At 42.4% G+C, this 15,554-nt stretch overlaps 1 protein-coding gene across 2 annotated transcripts in view; it reads right to left on the bottom strand.

The window, feature by feature from the left end:
• FNDC3B (fibronectin type III domain containing 3B) overlaps positions 1–8,639 on the bottom strand; it is a 366,338-nt gene extending 357,699 nt beyond the window's left edge. The window contains exon 1 of one of the 2 annotated variants that reach the window (XM_051983177.1): positions 8,470–8,639. The gene's annotated coding sequence lies outside the window, so the exon portion shown is untranslated. The other variant, XM_051983178.1, reaches the window with a different exon arrangement.
• Between the last annotated feature and the right edge of the window lie 6,915 nt (positions 8,640–15,554).

Here is a 15,554-nt window from a genome sequence, read left to right as displayed (position 1 = left end):
TTCAAATCCTCCAAAAACATCAACCTTTCCCTGCCCTATAATTCCTTAAGACTAAGTTGGAGGTAGAAAGCTTTTCCTACCTAATGAGCTAGCAAGGTCCAGGACCTCATTCCCTATATTTATGTACCAGATGGGCATGAGCCCTAATCAATTAAACCAGCCATTTACTGATTGGGGAATGATGAATGACATATTCAGTCTCCTTCATCTCCAGGTGACTCACTATATAATTTTAGATAAAACTTCTATCCCTAGAGATATCCACTTTTCCAAAATAAAAACAATTCATAGGATTTATCACAGTGAAAAAATTAACAATAACACTCTACCTAATTCATAAAGTAGAAAGGGGAAGGGTTTTTTTTTTTGTTGTTTTTGTTGTTTTTTTGAAAGAGCAGGTAAGAGGCAGCTACATGGCACAATGGATCGAACACTGATTCTGGAGTGACTCTTGGAGTCACAAGAGGATGTGAGTTATAATTTGATAAGCCATTCAACCTGGTTATCTCACACAAAAAAAAAGGCAGATGAAATTGAGTTTCTAAAATAATAGGCCTTTTATTTAGTGGCCTATGAAATAGACCTGGACAAATTTCTTACAATCCTCAAACTGAATTTTGACCCTTATTCACTCCACAGGAAAATCTCATTAATGTGGAAAAATTGGCAAAGATAAAATTGAAGGAGTGAAAATCATAGACTTATTCTTTACAGAATTCATTTTAATTACTGTTGAGTAAATACAATAACAAACTACTTGGAAAGTGCACAGAATATAAGTCCCACTTTAGTGAACAGATAACAATAGTCTATAATTAACACATACAAAGCACCAATCTGAGTATATTCCCATAAACCTGAGATAAGCAGAGCTGAGCTATTTATATTATTTTTCAGTAAATAGAGGCTTTTAAGGCCCTAGAAAGTTGTGGGTTCCCTTAGTTAATATTTCCTTTAGGATCATATAAATATATATGTATGTATGCATGTGTCTTATATACATACATTCTATACACAAAGATGTATATACATACATATAAGGGTGGGTGGGTATATATGTTCCCACCTTCCCCCACAGAATGTAAATTTGTGGAAGAAAAGTAACTGATTTCTGTTTTTTTGTTTGCTTTTGAATCTCCAGTACCTGAGAAGGCACTTAATTAAATGACTGATATGTATATGTAGCTTTGTACACATAGTGAGCAAATGTACAAGAGTTGTCATGTGTCTTAAAAGATGAAAAATAACAAAATTCTCTAACCAAGTCAGAGAGCAGTCAGCCCTAGTGGGAGGGAGCAATCACTCCCAATTGAAGGGGAAGAGAGAGGGAGTCCACTATAATCCTATTAGGAAGTTGTTTTCCCCCCAATTACATCAAAAGTGAATCTTTCCTTTTCTAACTTTCCCCTAGATGTGTCCTTTGGGGTCACATGGAGAAACAAGTGTAATCCAACTGTCCTTTCAAATATTTGAAGACAGCTTCTTTCCCCCAAGTCATCTCTTTGCCAGGTTAAATATGATAGCCACTGTCCATTTTCCATTTAGTTCAACTCAACAAGCATTTATTAAACAGCTGCTGCATACCACCCTTGAGACATGAAAACTAAATTGACAAGTAGCTTACTTTCTACAGACAGGGGACCATAAAGAAGGAAGGAGGTAGGTGGAAGGGAGCAATGGAGGAAAGCCTCCCTCCTTCCTTCTGGGGGCTCCTCCAAGTCACTTCTGTGATGGGGATCACAGAATTGAACAGACCTGTCCCATTTACAAAATATAGGGGCCATGAAATTAACACTGCAAGGTTATTTTGCATTAGTACTGACATGGAAATTAAAAAAAAAAAATCTCCCTATTCGGGATCATTTAATCAGAGACAGGGATGTCTGAGCTGCCTAAAGCAATGATGAAAAGCTTCTCCCCCTTAATCCACTATAGAGGATCCTTAATCTTTTTTGGAAAGGTTCTGACCCTTTCTAGCATGAAGCGAAAGCTTACAGACACCTCAGAAAAATATTCTTAAGAAGTGTAAAATAAAACACAAATGATTAGAAAGGACAATTATAAAAATGTAATTTTCTCCTCACCTTGCAAGGTAAGGGATTCCCTGAAATCTACCTTCCAAGAGTTAGGGAAGTGAATTCCATACTGGAGAAAGCAGGTAATCTGTCCCGTCAATACACTCTTTCTCAGAACTCCCCAGGGCCAACTTTTGTAATTTGCTCTATATATGGGGCCCAAGCTTAAGAGCTGATTTATAAAATGTTAACCAGCCTATCTCCACTGGAAGTGGGGGCAGGGGGGAAGAGAAAAGGGAGAAGAGGAGGATTGGAAGATTTAGCCCTTTTCCAATTTAGGACCATTCTGGCCTGTAGGGGGCAGGTCACCATTGTGCATCTCTTTTTCTCTGATTTCCAGTTGGTGGTTTGAAAAACTTCCCCCTTCCCACATACCTTCTATCTCCAGGGAGGGATCACACAGTGACATTAAACCTGTGCCATAAACAGCTCCCCTCCTGATCTGCCTGTTAAAGAGGAATTCGTGTTGTTTCGACAGTTACATCTTTACAATATACTAACAGCAGCCCCTCCAGCTTCTCCCCTCCTTCCCTAACCTGTCAATTGGGGGCCGGGGGAGGGTGAGCAGAGAAAGGGAAGGATAATCCTAGCCCATAGGGGAAAGACAGACTAGAAGCTCCAACTAACAACATTCAACTTTCAACTTTTTCTTGAAGTGTCTGTCCATCTGTCTGTTTCTCTGTGTCTCTGTCTCTCTCTGTGTGAGTTTATCTCTCTGTCTCTGTCTTTCTGTCTCTCTATAAATGTCTGTCTCTGTCTGCCTCTCTTTGTTTCTCTCATCACATAAGGTTATATCCATTAGAACAATTCTGGTGAACATGTTTAAGTGAAATGAAAGTTTTTTTTTTTTTTTTAACACTCTCTGTCACCTTCAAGTCTCAACTTTCCACACACCCAAACAGACAAAAGCATTTAAAAACCTTTACTGAAACTCCCAAGAGTTAATATTTATTTGAAGATTACTTTTATGATAAGAAAATATCACAGACTGGAGGGGAGGTGGGGAAATCACCTGAAGATTCAATTATGCTGAAACAAAAAGGGCAAAAAACTGGCTAGATTTTACACTGCAAAGACCACACAACACACAATGTACAAATCACACGAGCACTCGAGTTCTTCCCGACAATTATAAACCAACTAGATTTATTAAAACAAATGATCATGAAAACATCAAGAATCTCTCATTCCATACTGAAACACGTGCAACGACATCATAGACCACCAGTTTTTCAACCTCAGTCTTAAAAATGACCCCAAATCAAACCAGATGAATTCACTCCTTTCAAAAAATGAGAAGTGATCCAATCTCCTAGCCAGCTTTAGGCTACATTGAAAGAAGTTAAAAAAAATAAAAATAAAAAAAAAACCACCAACAGTGCTCAAGTGGAATGAATTATGGATGGTCCAAAATGTGACATAAGTCAATGTGGCCCGTTGGGGTGGGGGTAATGAAATTCTATAACTATAACCTTCCAGCATGAGTGTTGCTTCACTTACTAATTAAACGGGGAAAATAAAAGGCAGACAGCCTCTGTCCAAGTATAGTTTAGAAGACTCTACTAACTGCCAATAACTACACTTGGAACACATCAGCTATGATCCTCTTTATACTTTTAATTTTGTGGCCACAGACTCAAGGACCCAATTCCAAAATCAGCCCTTAGGGGAGAAAAAAAAAACTACAGGAAAAATCCACTGCAAAGCACCCCAACATGCAACAAATTTAGTGTGATTCAATTCAACAAGTATTTATTAAGTCTTTATCCTCCGAGTTTAAATTCAACTAGTGGGAAAGAAAATGTTCATTAAAAAAAAAAATGAATAATCCTATGAGATCATATCTGCATGTACGTGTGGCTACTGAATAAATGATTAAGGCTATGATCTTACCAAATAAATAATTTGCTAAGTAATAGTCTGCTAATCCTATGATTTTACTTTAATCCAATAATACCATCATAACCCTCTGTACTCAAAACAGTTCAAGAACCTGGTGTTATTTATCACAGGCGGGATTATCAATTATCAAAGTAGCAAAATTCCATAATAAGATGCAACCATTTTGAACATAACTCAATCAGACTGTCTGATAATCATTCCTGGATAACATCGGGCCCAGATCATCACAGCATGGCCCCCTGATATGTGTCTGCTACATTCAATAATCAGTCAATAATTCAATAATCAATTCAATAATTGAATAATCTGGGCAACAATACCAGAGACAAGGTAAGGATTGAGCCGAATGGGAAGTCAGCTAGGAAAAATATCCTAGGTATTCTTTATTTAGAATCCCTTAGATTTTTATTATTTAGAAGCATAGGTTTATAGCTGAAAGGATGCCAAAGAAAACCTCTAGTCAGTCTTTCAGACACCTCTGGCCATCTGCTGATAATAAAAGAAATATAATTAAGTGTAATTTAAAATCAAAGAGAACAGGGAAAATAAAGATATGATTATTTTCCTGTCCAAAGTTCAAAAAGCCCCTGAAATTTCTTCATGGCCCCAAGTTACCCAACTGGATTAGCTGGGCTAGTCTAACTCTTCCCCTCTGTCCATTTTATAGGTGAGAAAATTGAGGCCTTTATATGTTGACTGACTTGCCTAAGAACACACCGAAGATTCAAATATAGATCAGGGGATTATACATTTAAAGGTGGAAGAAGCCTCTTCAACTGACACAGAAATTAAAGCTAGTAGTTTATGTCTTGTCCAGAGTCACTGATAAAAAAGGCAAGGGTCATCTTGCCTCCAATAGAGCACTCTCTTCACCTCATCCTTGGGAGGACTTAGTCTCAGATTCCCATCCCAATACTTCCAATACTGTCTGATAATCTTTATCAATCCCTCCTCAATCCTTCCCAGACTGGATCTAAATCAATCCCCTGGGATTTCAATCAAAATCATTAGTCAAAATAAGACTGATTTATCAGATCTTCCTACCAAGAAAGCTTCTTGGATGACTTCACTAAATTATCCTTCACAATTCAACCTTTTTAAACCAACCCTTTAGGAGATTAAGGTGGACTATATGCCTCAAATGTAAAGAAATGATTATTAATCTAATCCATTTCTGAGCAATTTTACAGCAACCTCAAAACAATTGGATTATTTTCCTTTCCAAAGACAATGTATGTGAAGTCATTGGGAGGCAAATCTATGCCAATTCAAGGAAGGAAATGGTCATTTATTTATCAAGTACCTACTATGTACCAAACACTGTGCTAAGTGCTTTACAAATATTCCACTCCCTGCTCACAACAACCCACAGAAATAAACGCTGATTATCTTCATATTTCAGGTGAGGAAACTGAGGCAGAGATCAAGTGACCTACTTAAGGTCACATAGCTATTTTTATTGTTTTCTTAAAATAAAACAAATATTCTGAATATTTTTCTTCCCTTCCCCCCCAAACAATTTGTAGCTATTCCACAGATTTGTTTATCCTTGTCTTACCAACCTGAAGAACTTGGATGGAGCAACTAGCTCGAGAATCAATCCCCAGAATCAAAGTAACAGTTTGAAAACTGAATCTAAGGCCAGCTGGTGATGTAATCGGTGGCCAATCCTGGCTTGCAGTCCCTGAAATGCCAGTAACTTTGAGCCAATCCTCAATCCTTTGACTCCTAACTCAGTTTCCCAGTCGTGAAGGAGGGAATTGGGCTAAGTGCCCCCTAAAATCACTTCCAGCCCTAAATTTCTATGCTGCTAAATGGGATTTTTCTCGGTTGAATTTGTATTAGTTATGAATGGGCAAAGTGGTCTTCTTGGAGAGTCCACAATGGACTGGATGTTCCCCCCTCAATGGGTCATTAAGTAAATCGACTGTTTCCTTCTCCCAGTTTCTCCCGAAAAGAGCTGACAGGAGGATACTTCCCCCAAAACACAGCCCCTTGCAAATTAAACAGATTTCTATTCCATCTCGAGGCTAGGACTTCTCAAGTGCCTCACTCAAGCCACCGCCTCCCCTCCCCGGCCCAAAAGTCAGAGGATTATTTTTCTCTCTCACACAGACTTTCCCTCCACAGGGGGCTGGTAACTGGAGGAAATTCAAACCAAATTAGCTGCACATTAAAAAATAAACAGACAAGTAATCAGGAGGTGCCCACCCAACAGAAAGATCGGGAGAGTTGCAAAGTCTGAATCAGCCCGGGAGAAAAGGGGCGGGGGGGGGGGGGGGAGAGGAGAGCGGGAAGGGAGAAAAGATAAATGAACACGGATGGAGTTAAATAGTTCTAGAAGGAGCCCCCACCAAGTGTCAGTCAGGCAACCTCGGCCCCAATCCAAATGTGATTTAAAGAAAAACACTGAGACGGAGAAAAGGGGGAGGGGGCTGAACTTTTAAAAGAGTCGGCAAACAGTAATATGTTTTGGTAAAATGCCATTTCTTTCTTTCGTCTGGGATGGCAGAGCTGGGGCTTAGGAGAAAGTCTCACTCAAAAGAAAAATCCCCATTTCCCCCTCCCCCCAACTCCACTCTCTCGGTCCAGCCCAGCTCAGTAACTTCCAACTCGGCGATTTCCCCCTGCGAACCAGGGCTCTCCTCCTCGGAAAGGCGCAAACATATGGGAGAAAAAGTTGCCCTAGCTGGGTCCCGAGTCTTCTCCCAAAGTCCCCTCCTCCCCCGCTGCATCCAGACATTTTGGAAAAGTTTACGCGGAGAGCTCGGGCCTCTTCGGGAGCAGCAAAAAGCTTCCTAATTTCCCCCCACCCATTTTTTTTCCACCAGAGACAGACCCTCGCCTCACCCTTCCCATCCTCCGATCCCCGATCCCACTTCCTCCAGCACCTCTCCCCCAACTCCAGAACAGCCAAGTAGGTTCGTGCAGCCCCCACCCAGGCACCCGGACTTAAACCTTAGCCTCCAGCTCTCCCGGCCTCTAGGTGCCTCCGCGCCCCTCCCTCTCTCCTCCCTCCCAGGCTCTCCTGCCTCAGGGCACAGATTCTCGGTCTCTTCTTCCTAGTCCTCTTCCTCCTCCCTCCCCAACCAGAACGGGCTCCCCCAACAGAGTAAACGAATGTGAAACGGAGGGGAACTGGAGAGAGGAAGGGGGGTGTTTTGACGGTCTCTCTCCCCAACTTCCCCCCCCCCCCAAGTCTCTAAGTTGGGAACAACCTTCCACTCCGCCGTCAGCTTTCCAAAGGCAGCGAAGGGACGCAGGGAGGAAGCCCAGGAACTGGGGAAGTGAAGATATGGAGGAAAGGATTTGGCTGGAGGGGGAGGGGAGGAGGAGGGCAGGGGGGGCTCCCGAGAAGGGGCGGGGGAAGAGAATAGGGAAATGTCAGGGGCCTGACCAGGAACCCCGAGCCCCGGAGCGCCCCAGGAGTTGCTCGGGATTCCTGGGCTCGGCGGGCGGCGAAGGTTCGAAAAACTGCTACTTTGTAGCCTCCCGGCCCGCAAACGGCTACTTTGTAGCGCCCAGGTCCTTCGGCCATTCCCACGGCCGCAGGACCCCCGGGGCCCCGGCACCCAAAGCCCTCCCCTACTCCCGAAGCCCAACAAAAGGGAGAAAGCGAGGGAAGGGAAAAAGGGGGAGAAAATAAAGCGGCATCCTCACCTCCCGAGCCCGCCCCGCCGGGGGCCCCTCCCGCCCCCCGGCGCACACACAAAAGTCGTCCAAACTTCGGCAGCACTTTGCGCTCTCTCATGGGTCGGGGCTGAACCCTCACACCATAAGGAAAGTGACACGTCGAAGATTCCGCTGCTGCCTCCTTCCCTCCACACCCCCTCCTACACCCCCTCTCCTCCTCTTCCCTCCCCTTCAGGCAGCGATCCTGCCCTCGGGACTGGGGGCGGGAGGCCGACTTTTGCACCACCTCGGAGACTGGGGGGACAGGGATGCCAAGGGGCTGGAACAGGGAGGAGGCACAACGTTGAAGAAATTAAAATTGGCCGGTTTTTCTTCTTCTTGGAAAAAATGTTTTTTGGCAAAGCACTGGTTGGGGGAAGGGGGAGGGAATCTTCGCACTAAATGCTTTCCTTCCCCCCCCCCCACTTTCCATACTTCGGTACGCGTTCTTCCCCATCGCCTGCTCCCCTTCTTAGGTGCATCCCCCCCCATCACCTTCTCCAAGCCCGGAAAGTGGGGGTGGGGTGGGAAAGGGGGAGGGCGGGACGATCGGGGCACCCCAGCCCCTCTCCGCCGCCAGCGCAGCTTAGCTACTTAAGCCTGAAGTTTTCCTGCTCGGAAAGGCGGCCACCCCCCGAAATCCCAGGGGTTCCCCGGAACCCGTTAGCAGGGTTGGGCTCGGCTCCGGGGCTTTCCGGGGCTGTCCCGCTCCTCCAAATGGCTCGGCCAGCATTCCGCCGCCAGCCCGGGCTCTGGGGCTGCTATTTGGCTCCCGCCCGCTCGTCAGCCCTCCCCGGCCGCTGCGGCGGCCGCTCCTTACCTTCTCGAGGGCTGAAACAGGGTGGGTGCCGAGGGGCGGGTGAGACGCGGGGTCGCCCTCTGCTTGCCTGCCGGCCTGCCTGCCCTGCCTTCCAGCCAGGCAGCCTGAGGAATCCCTTCAGCCGCCTCTGCTGCTGCCGCCGCCGCCGCCGCCGCCGCTGCCTCCGCTGCTGCTCCTCCTCCTCCTCCTCCTCCTCCTCCTCCTTCTTCTCCTCCTCCTCCTCCTCCTCCTCCTCCTCCTCCTCCTCCACCTCCTCCTCCTCCTCCTTTTCCACCACCACCACTACCACCACTACCACTACCACTACCACCACCACCTCCTCCTCCTCCTCCACCTCCTCCACCTCCTCCACCTCCTTCTCCAGCCGCCGCCGCCGTCGCCGCCGCTAAAATAACTAGCTGCAGCTTTTGCAGGAGGATTCCGCCATGTCAATGATGTCGGGACCACATGGGGATTTGGGACCAGCCCACATACCGTACAGTGTGGAGTAGCGCCACCCTCACAAATGCGCGCTCGCGGGCCCGTTGCGTCCCCGGGGCTGTCCCCCGGAGCAGTGGGCGCGCCTCCGCCCGGGACTCTCCCGGAGGACCTCCGGGGAGGATTGCAGAAAGGGGGAGGCTGCCTCTTCTCTGCTGCAATCTGCAGGGATTCCCAGGAGCTGGACGAAAGCAAAAATCAGAGTCCGTGCCCGCAAAGAGCTTACAGTCTTCTTGGGGGAGGAATTACAGCCGGACACCCAACAAATAAACGTGCAAAGGAATTATAAAACCCGACAAAGGTCTTCAAAATATGGACTCTAGATGAATGCCGTCCAGTCAGTCTAGAATTAGAATTCATTAAGCGCCAAAGAGGTACCAAGCCCTGTGGCCGTGCAGAAAATAAGTGCTTAATAAGTGCTTCTTGACAGAGAATGGCTGAATAAATTGTGGTGTATGAATGTTATGGAATATTATTGTTCTGTAAGAAATGACCAGCAGGATGATTTCAGAGAGGCCTGGAGAGACTTACAGGAATCCATGCTGAGTGAAGTGAGCAGAACCAGGAGATCATTATACCGGGCACCAACAAGACTATACCAGGATCAATTCTGATGGGCAAGGCTCTCCTCCACAATGAGATGATTCAAACCAGTTCCAATTGTTGGGTGATGAAGAGAGCCATCTGCACCCAGAGAGAGGCCTGTGGGGACTGGGTGTGATTCACAACATAGCATTTTGACTCTTGTTGTTTGCTTGCATTTTACTTTGCTTCTCTTTTTTTCTTGTGCAGCACAATAATTGTATAAATGTGTTTGTATGTATAAGATTTAAAATATATTTCTACCATGTTAAACATATATTGGACGACTTGCCATCTAGGGGAGGGCCTGAGGAAAGGGGGGGGGGGGAATTGGAACACAGGGTTACTTAAGGGCTAAGGTTGAAGAATTGTCCATGCATATGTTTTGAAAAATAAAAAGCTTTAATAAAAAAAATGCTTCTTGACTGACAGCAAAGCTAGGACTAGGAACACAAAAATGAAAGATTCCTGCCCTCAAGAATTTATATTCCAGGAAGAGCCTCTTTTTTATTCCCACAGTTTAGCATAGTAGGCACTTAGTTAAGTGAATGGAGTGGGAGTTACCACTGTGAGCAAAGAAAGGGCCGATTAAAATAGATAAATAAAGAAGAAATACTTTTTCTGGAGGCTCCTTAGCTCTTGGAGGTAGAGTGGAGGAGGTAGCCTTTGAGCTGGAAACTAGGAATCCTAAGACGCTGAGGTGAGATGAGAATACATTCCAAAAACTGGAAACAGAATGGGAAAAGCAGAGATGTGAATCTTTGTTGTGGCTGATGAAATCTGGCCTCAGATGCTTTCTACTTATGTGACCATGGCAATCACTTAACCTCTGTGTGCCTCAGATATATATATATATATATATATATATATATATAAAGAACTTTGTAAATGTTGAGGGCTATAGAAATGTTAACTATTATGATTATCAAATTGTCCATATTATGATCTACAGTTCAATGAAGAACCTCAACAAGGGATCCATCAGAGGATAGACAGTGAAGTAGATCAAGAACTGAATATGAAGAGACCAATAAGAAATAGTGCAGTGTTTTTAATTACAAATTTGTCCTGGAAAAGTGAGTCCTTGTTTTTAACAATAATCATACGTCATACTCTTGGACTATGGAACATGAAATACTACATTTCGGAAAGGACTCAAGTAGAAGGTCACCAAAGGACAGGTATTAATGGGTTGGTCCATACTAAATAGTGATTGAGATGGAGTAGACTGCAACAGGAAAATTAGGCCAGAGGAGCAACCTAAAGGAGGATGGTCAGAAAGATGTGGCAACTTAGAAAAGATGGGCCAACACATGAGTTACCCATTGGATCATCCACATTTTCAGTTGGCATTCCTGAAATGCCAAAAGAACAAGAAAGAGGAAGACTCTCTCATGCAGGATTCTGGGAGAATGTGGAAGACAGACATCTCACTAGAGGGGCAGAATAGATGGATTTTGCCCAGCATAATTGGAAAGAATTCCCACATGGATTAGATCTCAGATATACAGAAAGGGAGATCAAAGGCCCACTAGCAAACCGCCTTATTTCACAGATGAGGCCGAGAGATGAAGCAGCTTGAACACAGTCCCACAGACAGGATTATGGACTTGCAGATCTCCATCTGGAGGGAGCTCCGAGGTTGTCTCCTTCTAAGCCATCAATTTATAAATGAGGAACCTGCCCTCCAAAGAAGTGACTTGATTTTTCCAAATAACACAGCTAGGATTGCTTGTAGCCCAGGACATCTGGTTCCAAACCCAGACCACTTTGGCCTGTATCGTTTTGCTCCACACAAAACATTATCAATTTATTTTATACTCCACAGCAACTTTGAGAGGTATTTGATCATTTTTCTTTTTTTTTCTTTTTGCAAAAAAAGAATATTTTCCTTGAAAGTATATGTAAATATTTGTGTTGTTAATATTAAGTCCTTTCAACAATGAGGGGATTCAGGCCAGTTCCAAGGATCTTGTGAGGAAGAGAGCCATCAGCACCCAGAGAAAGGACTATGATAATTGAGTGTGGATCACAATGTAGCATTTTCACTCTTTTTGTTGTTGTTTGCTTGCGTTTTATTTTCTTTCTCATTTTTTTCCTTTCTGACTTGATTTTTCTTGTGCAGCAAGATAATTGTATAAATATGCATGCATATATAGAATGTAATATATATTTTACCATGTTTAACATATATTGGATTTCTCTCCCAAATATATTTCCATATATTGGGAGGGGATGGTGAAAAGGTGGGGAGGGGAGATTTAGAACACAAGGTTTTGCAAGGGTTAGTGTTGAAAAATTGTCCATGCATATATTTTGGAAATAGAAGGGTTTAATTTTAAAAAGGGAAAAAATATTAAGTCGCTACTGCGTGTAAAACTTTCACTGAAGCCTTGATGTGATACCTTCTCTTAGCTGTAATGTGAACCTGAGTTCTTGAAAACTAGGCATTTAGGGACTCATCACTAGGTTACCCTCCAGGTGAATTTTTTTTTGGCCAAGGACTAATTTTTTTTTTTGGGGGGGGGGGTAATTCTTTTCAATGTTGAATTTTTTTAAAATAACATTTCTATACATAGCAGAACATAAAGAGAAGATCATTAGTATTTCCCACCATTTACTTTTTTATAGTATAAAATTCTACACATTACTTTCAAAACTGTCCAGTTTGTCTAGATTTCCTTCTAGGCTTCTTTTTGTACTTTTCTTTGCATTTTAAGAATGATACAAAAGCTGTCTTTTTAAAATTGTATCACCATTGATAGCCCCATTCTCATTAACGACTCAGAGAAAAAAAGGGAAAAAAACCCCTTACATAACAAATAAATGCATTCAGACAAAACAATGACCATGGACAAAAACGCAAGTCTCTTTCCACATCTAAAGTCTGTATCTCATTCCTTTTGGAGGTGAGTAATACCCTTCTTCCTAGAAGGAAGGGCAGGAACCTTCCTAGAAGAAGAATTTCCTCTGGAAACAGGACGGGTCACTGCTTTGATCAGAGTTCTTTAGTCTGGCAGATTGGCCACAACCAATTGTCTAGGTCAACTTCTAAAAATGAAAAGGACCTGGATCAGTGCAGTGAACTTTCAGGCTGATGAAACACAAATGATGGTTGGATTCACCTGTGGGGTGTAGAGTCCTACAAATGTTCCAAAATGAGCTGCAAAGTTAAGGAAGCTCCATCATCTGTTGGAGATAGATGGATACATGGATAGATGGATGGATGGCCCAACTGACAGAAAGATGGAGAGAGAGAGAGAAAGAGAGAGAGAGAGGGAGGGAGAGAAGGAGGGAGAGGGAGAGAGAGGGAGAGGGAGAGAGAAAGAGGGAGAGAGAGAGGAAGAGAGAGAGAGAGGGAGAAGGAGAGAGAGAGAGAGAGAGAGAGAGAGAGAGAGAGAGAGAGAGAGAGAGAGAGAGAGAGAGAGAGAGAGAGGAAGAGAGAGAAATTTCTTACCCAGCCTTAAACACTGACTAGGCATTGCTTCAATCAAAGTGTGACCTGCTAAAGACTTTAACCTTGGCTTAAAAAGAACAAGGTTTCCCACTGCAACCACAACCCCACAGCCATCCCCAGTTATCCTGATTCATATCTTATCACTGAACCCAGATGACTCCAGATGAGAAAGTAACTTTCTTTATACAGTTTTCCTTCATTTAAATGACATTCATTTGCAAGGCATGCCATCACCTCCCTGATATCATGGCTCTCTTTGAGAAGAATAAATAACCACAAACAAATACTTTGATGGCTCCAAGATCCCTTCAGTGTGAGCCCTTGCTCCCAAAGATGACAATTATTAATGCATTCACACCTGCCTATCCATGTCTAGGGCCATTTGCCTCCCAAAGGTTTTTCTGTAGTCTCCCAGTTGTTAATGCCTATCCCCTCCCCCTTCTCCCCCCCCACCCCCACACACACTACTTATCCTCAAGGGAATGACATTCTCTTCTCTATAGACAAAGAGTTTCCTAGGTGCTGGAAATTTTGTTGTTCAGTTGTTTCAGTTCTGTCTGACTCTCTGTGACCCCATTTTGGGGTTTTCTTGGCAAAGATACAGGAACTGTCTGCCATTTCCTTCTCCAGCTCATTTTACAGATAAGGAAACTGAGGCAAACAAGGTTAAGTGATTTTTCATGCTGGAGATAAAAAGATAAAAATGAAATTGTCTCAATTCTCTCTGACTGGAGAGCCAAAACATCTGGTTTGAGCTCTTTGATGTTTATCTTGGGCAAGTGAATTTCACTTTCTACATTGACTAAAAAGAACCATTTGGATTGGATAGACACTGACAATCTTAAAATAATAATCATAATCATTGCACATTTATCTATAGGCTGCATTTTCTTAGTTGTCTATATATTAGACCCCCATAAGTAGCTTCTTAACCTTTTTTTATGGATTCCTGTGACAACATGGTAAAGTTTATGGATTTTTTCACAGAATAAATATTTGTACATGCATAAGATAAATTACATAGGGTAACAGGAGAAATCAATTATATTGAAATGCAATTATCAAAATATTTGCTTGACAAAAAAAGGCAAATTCATGGATACCAGATTACAAACTCCTGCCCTTCCTTGAAAATTAGCTCCTTGGGACACAAATAGTCTCATAGTTTTATTTATCTCTCCTTCATTTAGCAGAGGACCGAATATATAATAGGCACCTAATAGCTACTTGTTGGTTGGACTGTATGTACATAAGGCTTCTCCAAGGAATCCACACAATAATGTCTTCCAAATAATAATAACTAGTGTTTGTGTAGCTCTCTCTATATATGATTTCATTTGATCTTCAGGACGACCGTGGGTGGGTGTTACTGTTATCCCCATTTTACAGATGGAGAAACTGAGGCTGGTTCCATGTTTCATGACTAAAAATACATACCTCTTAATTTATAACATGTCATGGAAACTTATACTTTCTACCTGGTTTTTTTTTTTTTTTTTTTAGCAACTATAACTTTAGAAATTGAATTATTGTAAGATTCAAAGACATACAATACAGTCAAAAGAATTGTGGAGTGGAGGTGAAATGATCCAGTCATTGCACTGGTTAAGAGAACTTCTAAGTGAAAACACTCCTTTTTTTTTTTTTTCTTTGCATTTAATAGTGTTTTTCTTTTTGCTCCATTACATGTAAAGATAGTTTTTAACATTCATTTTTTTAAAGATTTTGAGTTCCACATTTTTCTCCCTTCCTCTTTTCTTTTCCCGCACCTCAAGACAGCAAGCAATCTAATATAAGTTATACATGTACAAATGACACTCCTTTTCCCAAGGCAACTATCTAATCTGTAACCCATAATATTGAAGTGTTTTCTTGGCATTGAGAAATGACTTACCTAAGGTCAAACATCTAGTACGTGCCAGAAACAGAAGTTGGTCTAATTTTTAAACTTTATATCTCCATGGTACAAAGTGCTTATTAGATATGCTTAATAAATAAATAATAAAAGTGCTTAATAAATGCCTTTTGATTGATCGATACCTGACTATCCATTGAGCCCTTTTGTTACCCTCAACTTTTGGTTCTTCAAAAATAGCGATATCAACGTTGTTTTTAAAAATGGGTTTTTACCACCAATCGAGGAATATCTGAACAAATTGTTATATAGGAAATGTAAGAGAATACAACTGTGCTGTAAGAAATATTTAATGAGATGAATTCCCAGAGAATCATGGGAAGATTTATACAATCTGATGCAGTTGGAAATCAAAGCCAAGAAATCAATATTCAGCTGGGTCCAGATTAGCACTAATGCTGAATCCCCTGAAGTGGCTGTGTATATTTGATTTCATTCTATTCAAAGTTATAGATGTGGAAACTATGATAATTAGTTCCAACCCAATGGAAACATGCAGTTCAAATTAGAATTATGTGACCACTTCAGGGGTATTCATTATTCAAAATAATTGGGATCTACGTATACCCAATAACTAAGACAATATAAATAGAAAGAAAAATCTCAAACTAATCAAAAGTGAAGGTTGCAAAATTACAAAGAACAAGTGAGGCC

The sequence above is a fragment of the Antechinus flavipes genome, chromosome 3 (genome assembly GCF_016432865.1).
Source record: "Antechinus flavipes isolate AdamAnt ecotype Samford, QLD, Australia chromosome 3, AdamAnt_v2, whole genome shotgun sequence".
NCBI classification, from domain to species: Eukaryota; Metazoa; Chordata; class Mammalia; order Dasyuromorphia; family Dasyuridae; genus Antechinus; species Antechinus flavipes.
The sequence above is the reverse complement of the archived record's forward strand: the minus strand, read 5'-3'. Positions and strand labels throughout refer to the sequence as shown.